The sequence below is a fragment of the Eptatretus burgeri genome, chromosome 7, assembly GCF_056783735.1.
Source record: "Eptatretus burgeri isolate ZD-2024b chromosome 7, Ebu_testis_v1, whole genome shotgun sequence".
Lineage (NCBI taxonomy): Eukaryota > Metazoa > Chordata > Myxini > Myxiniformes > Myxinidae > Eptatretus > Eptatretus burgeri.
In genome coordinates this window covers 89,264,769-89,271,152 of record NC_140967.1, presented here as the reverse complement: position 1 = coordinate 89,271,152, position 6,384 = coordinate 89,264,769, and positions in this window count along the sequence as shown.

Here is a 6,384-nt window from a genome sequence, read left to right as displayed (position 1 = left end):
TAAGCGATTCAAGGATAATAAGGGATGAGGAAGGAGTTGAAGAAGAGAGGGAAGAGGAGGAAAAGGAGAAGAGAGAGAAGGAGGAGAGGGAAAAGAAAGAGAAGGAGGAAAAGGAGAAGAGAGAGAAGGAGGAGAGGGAGAAGAGAGAGAAGGAGGAAAAAGAGAAGAAAGAGAAGGAGGAAAAAGAGAAGAGAGAGAAGGAGAGGGAGGAAAGAGCGAGACAAAATAAATATCAAAATATGGAAACCAGTGAGATTAAAAAAAGATTGGTGGTATTACAGAAAATAACTCAACCCACCGAGGAGGAAAACAAAGAATTGACAAGTCTATTTGCAATACTTTCGACAAGAATATTGACATCGACAAGCTATTCATTTTGATTCAAGTTTTTCATTTTTATTTTTTTTCTTAAATAAATGGAGGAGAGAGTGAAGGCATTTCTAAGGATTCTTTATGTTTTTTAAAATTAAGATTCAAATGTGCATGTTGGAAACTAAAAAGGTTTTTGCACTCTGCAGGAATTTTTCACATAAATAAATGAGTTATTGTCTCAAATGTAAAAAGAAAACTAATACTAAAAATATTTCATATATTAAAAGTAAAAATAACAGGGTTATACAAAAAGGTATATGTTCGGTGTGTGGTTCAAAAAAAAAAACAATTTATCTCCAAACACAAACGAGGAGGAGATATACAAAAGTTTTTATCAGGAAGTAAATTTACAACTACTGGAATACCAGGGGAATTACATCTTCCAGGGTATTCTTTCTGTGGTCCAGGCACAAACTTGGATAAAAGATTAGATGTGGCAGACAATCCTAAATCCTGGAGTAAGCCCATCAATAGAGTTGATGAAGTGTGCATGAGACACGATATTGATTATGGGAATACCACAACGTTGGAAGAAAAGCATGAAGCCGATAGAGAAATGTTGTATAATTTGTCTCTGATACAAAATCCAACCTTGAGAGAAAAAGTTGATCGGTTCATTGTGAAGAAGATGATCAGTGCTAAATTGAAACTTGGACTTGGAAATTCAAAAAACTTATAGGCTCTAATGATGTCATTAAGACTGAAGAGCAATTAGCTGATGAATTACATAAACCAATATTCACAAAGTTTCAGAGAAGGAAAGTTTATTCCAAGGAAGTTGATTATATCTGGTCTGCTGATTTGATTGAACTCAACAATGATAAGGGGTACAAGTATGCTTTAACCGTTATTGATTTGAGGAGTAGATACGTATGGGTTGTACCATTAAAAAACAAAATAGGTAATACTCTTATGTTAGCCTATATGTATGTATATATATATATATATATATATATATATATATATATATATATATATACACATATATATATATACACATATATATATATATATATATATACACATATATATATATATATATATATATATATATATATATATATATATATATATATATTTATACACATACATATCTATATATATATATATATATATATATATATATATATTTATACACATACATATATATATATATATATATATATATATACACACACATATCTATATATATATATATATATATATATATATATATATTTATACACATACATATCTATATATATATATATATATATATATATATATATATATTTATACACATACATATCTATATATATATATATATATATATTTATACACATACATATCTATATATATATATATATATATATATATATATATATATATATATATATATACATATATTTATACACATACATATCTATATATATATATATATATATATATATATATATATATATATATATATATATATATATATATCTATATATATATATATATATATATATATATATATTTATACACATACATATATATATATATATATATATATATATATTTATACACATACATATATATTTATACACATACATATATATATATATATATATTTATACACATATATATATACACATACATATATATATATATATATATATATATATATATACATATATATATATATATATATATATATATATATACACATACATATATATACACATACATATATATACACATACATATATATTGTTGCGGATTCGCGCCCGCCGGCGTGCTGACGGCCACGTAACTCGAATCGCGACACGTCGCCCACCGGACGGACAATCCAGTCGTGACCCTCTCGGACTAACGCCGGGAACCAGTCACGGGTGGACCTTTCGGTCTCACCGCGATCGAGCCAATCAGCCCCCGCGCGGGATAGGGTTGCTCGCCAAATTCGACCTACCTAAGTACCCACGCGGAGGGTAGACCGGGCGATCGCACCTCGCCGCAGGTCGACTTCGGACACGGGCCACTTAAGCGACCCGTTCCGTACTATCGGGATAACCGAGCGGTGTTCTTCGTCGACCTCGACGGTTCGATAAATTATCGGGCGTATTCAGCCCACTACCAACCCTTTACGTGAAGCAAGATGAGGATTCAATGAAAGAAACGACGAAGCGAAGCGGGAAACAGTTCAACACAAAGCACATTTATTCGCGCTGAACGGAAAGCACACATATTCAATTACACCAAAAGCACATGTAAAAGGAGAAGAAACACAATATTACACAAAAAGCAAATATAAAAGAGAAACACAATGCAGAGCTATCCGACTACCGAGCACACGGCAACACTTATACAATTTTACTTCACAGACGGCGCCGACAACACATACCCAAAATCAAGGAAAAGAACCCTCAAGGATGAGACGGGCCTGAGGCCGAGACCGGGTCGGGCCTACCCGTCTGGTGATGAGACGCGGAGCGGCGATGGTGCCTCAACTCCGCGGGCCTCGCGGGCCGTGTCTGGTAGGGGGTGGGAAAGGGGCCCCCTTGGTCGCACTATCTCAGCGCGGGGGGAAACAGGAGGGGGTTGCTGATGCTCGGGGTATAGAGGATTCCTACTCTGGCTCGAGTCCCGCGACGAGCGTCTCCACCTCGGCCAGGTCGCGCTGTCGGCCTCCTTGGGGTGCAGCTCCCTGCACGACGCGAGCACCCCTCGTCTGCCCTCGCCGCCTCTCCACAGCTCCGTCCCCTCCGCTCCGACTCCAACGCACACGACGACGACCAGCTCCTTCTTGCCAACTCCACCGCCCGCGAAGTCTTAACTCTCTGTTCTCTCTCGACTCTACTACTCACTGGACTGACGAACACGGTCGCTTTTATCAGCCCCATAGCTTCGCCCTCTCATCTTTGACCCCCTCCCTTCGACCTTTCACCTCGCTCCCCATTGGCCCGAGAAAAAGTGGGCGTGAATGCTTTTTGATCCATAAATTTGCATATATCGATCGCCCTCCAACGCCCTGGGGGCGGGGCCAATTCGCCCCTCGCTCACCGATTGGACGGAAAAAAGTGGGCGTGTGTCGTTTTTGATCCGTTTTTGAAGCACAAAATCCGTGATTTTGTACACGCTGTTCGGCGCGCGCCCTGCACGAGTCCAACACCGGTACCCACAAGCGGCGCAAGAACGGTGGCGATGCGACGGTTGCGAGGTGTGACGTGAAGGTCGTGGCGGTTGTGGTGAAGCGGCGTTGTGGTTGGTGGTTGATGTTGTGACTGGTGGTGGTAACAATGGCGGTTGGTCCAAATTAAAGATAGTAAAAGAAAAACGGCTATCCTGAAGAGTCGCAGCACGCATAAATGACATGTATTCCCACTAGACAACGGGTTTGGGCCTAACTACACATATACTTACCGAGATACCTCACCTAAGGGACCTGAATGGTGGTTTGCGAATTTGGTAACCACAACAATATATACATATTGTTGCGGATTCGCGCCCGCCGGCGTGCGAACGGCCACGTAACTCGAATCGCGGCACGTCGCCCACCGGACGGACAATCCAGTCGTGACCCTCTCGGACTAACGCCGGGAACTAGTCACGGGTGGACCTTTCGGTCTCACCGCGATCGTGCCAATCGGCCCCCGCGTGGGATAGGGTTGCTCGCCAAATTCGACCTACCTAAGTACCCACACGGAGGGTAGACCGGGCGATCGCACCTCGCCGCAGGTCGACTTCGGACACGGGCCACTTTAAGCGACCCGTTCCGTACTATCGGGATAACCGAGCGGTGTTATTAGTCGGCCTCGACGGTTCGATTAATTATCGGGCGTTTTAGCCCACGACCAACCCTTTACGTGAAGCAAGATGGAGATTCAATGAAAGAAAAGACGAAGCGAAGCGGAAAAACAGTTCAACATAATTCACATTTATTTCACGATGAACGGAAAGCACACATATACAATTCCACCAAAAGCACATGTAAAGGAAGAAGACAATGCAATATTACACAAAAAGCAAATATAAAAGAGAAACACAATGCAGAGCTATCCGACTACCGAGCACACGGCAACACTTATACAATTTTACTTCAGAGACGGCGCCAACAACACATACCCAAAGCAAAAGGAAAAGAACCACCCTCCAGGATGAGGGGGGTAGGCGGGCCTGGGGCCGAGACCGTGTCGGGCCTACCCGTCTGATGATGAGACGCAAAGTGGCGGTGGCGCCTCAACTCCGCGGGCCTCGCGGACAGTGTCTGGTCGGGGGTGGGAAAGGGGCCCCCTTGTCGCACTATCTCAGCGCGGGGGGAAACAGGAGGGGGTTGCTGATGCTCGGGGGAAGGAGGATATCACCCTGTCTCGGGTCCCGCGACGAGCGTCTCCACCTCGACCTCGGTCGCGCCGTCAGCCTCCCGCCTCCGCAGCTCCCGACACAGACACGAGCACCCCCTCGTCCGCCTTCGCCGCTGCCACCTCTCCACAGCTCCGTCTAATCGCCCTCTCCGTCTCCTCTCTTGGCTCGTCCCAACTCTTCCAACTGACTCCTACCACTTCTTTCCAGCTCCACCGACGACTCTCTTGAACTCCGCACAACTTCTCGACTGACGAACGCAGCCGTTTATATAAGCCCCGTGGCTTCGCTCCTTCACCTTTGACCCTCTGCCTCCGACCCTTCACCTCTCTAACTGGCTCCCCATTGGACCGAGGAAAAGTGGGCGTGAATGCTTTTTGATCCATGAATTTGCATATAGCGACCTCACTCCAACGCCCTGGAGGCGGGGACAAATCGCCCACGCTCTCCGATAGGACGGAACAAAAGTGGGCGTGAGTCGTTTTTGATCCGTTTTCTGCGGAAAGTCTGTGATGTTTTTGAACACGCTGCTCGGTGCGCGTCCTGCACGAGTCAGGTATTGGTGCCCACAAGTGGCGCGGGAATGGTGGTGATGCGACGGTGGCGAGTTGTGACGGTGACGGTAAAGGTCGTGGCTGTGGTTGTGAAGCGGCGTTGTGGTTGGTGGTTGTAGAAATGGCGGCTGGTCCAAAATAAAGATAGGAAAAGAAAAACGGCTTTCCTGAAGAGTCGCAGCCCGAGTGAATGACAATTATTCCCTCTAAACAACGGGTTTGGGCCTAACTACACATATACTTACGGAGATATCTCACCTAAAGGCCCGGTCACACCTTGACGTTTTAGCCAGCGATGGCAACGTGTTAAAATTTATGTAAAACGCTGGCTTACGTTGAACTTTTGATGTTTTTTTTTAAAGATTCGGACGTATTCATAGCGACTTGGTCTTATGTATAACGCATTGATAACGGACACAGAACGTTTCGTTGTGTTATAGATAACTTATACCAACGAATGCTGAACCTGTTGTCGGCCTACACAACCGATGCCCAACGATAGTCTAACTCAGGCATAGCGCGTTGCACGCATCGCCGACGATGTCGTGGCGTAGCCTATTAAAAGGCTGACGCACAACGATTCAAATCATAACTGCCGTAGAAATGGAAGGGTCAAAATCGCGGTCACACCTTGGCGATCTTGCCAGCGTATGCCGACGTAACAAAAAGTGTGTCTAAAACGTTGGGGCACGTCGAATACGGTATGGGTAAGTTTGGTATGCGCGAGTAGAACGCTAAATACGCTATCATAAGTCGTAGTAAGTAGAGTACGTCAAGAAATTTTGAACATGTTCAAAATTTTACGACGTACTCGGCGTATGACACACGTTCGCATGCGATGAGGATAAGTTTTACACACGATATGTGGACGCTTACACATGTCCACAAAGGCTACTTATAAGCTACTCATAAGTCGAAACACGTCGCGGTAATGTCTTTTACGCGAAACTTATTTCTAACTTATGTTTGACGTGCTTTGAACCAATTCTTTACGTAGTCCCAACACACATTGACGTATGTAGACGTATTCCAATGACGTCTTCCGGTCGACAAAAAAAAAATAAATGAACGTGTTTCTAGGTTACAACTGCCATATAAAGACGTGTTCCCAGCGGTTTTGGGAATTGGTATATAAAAA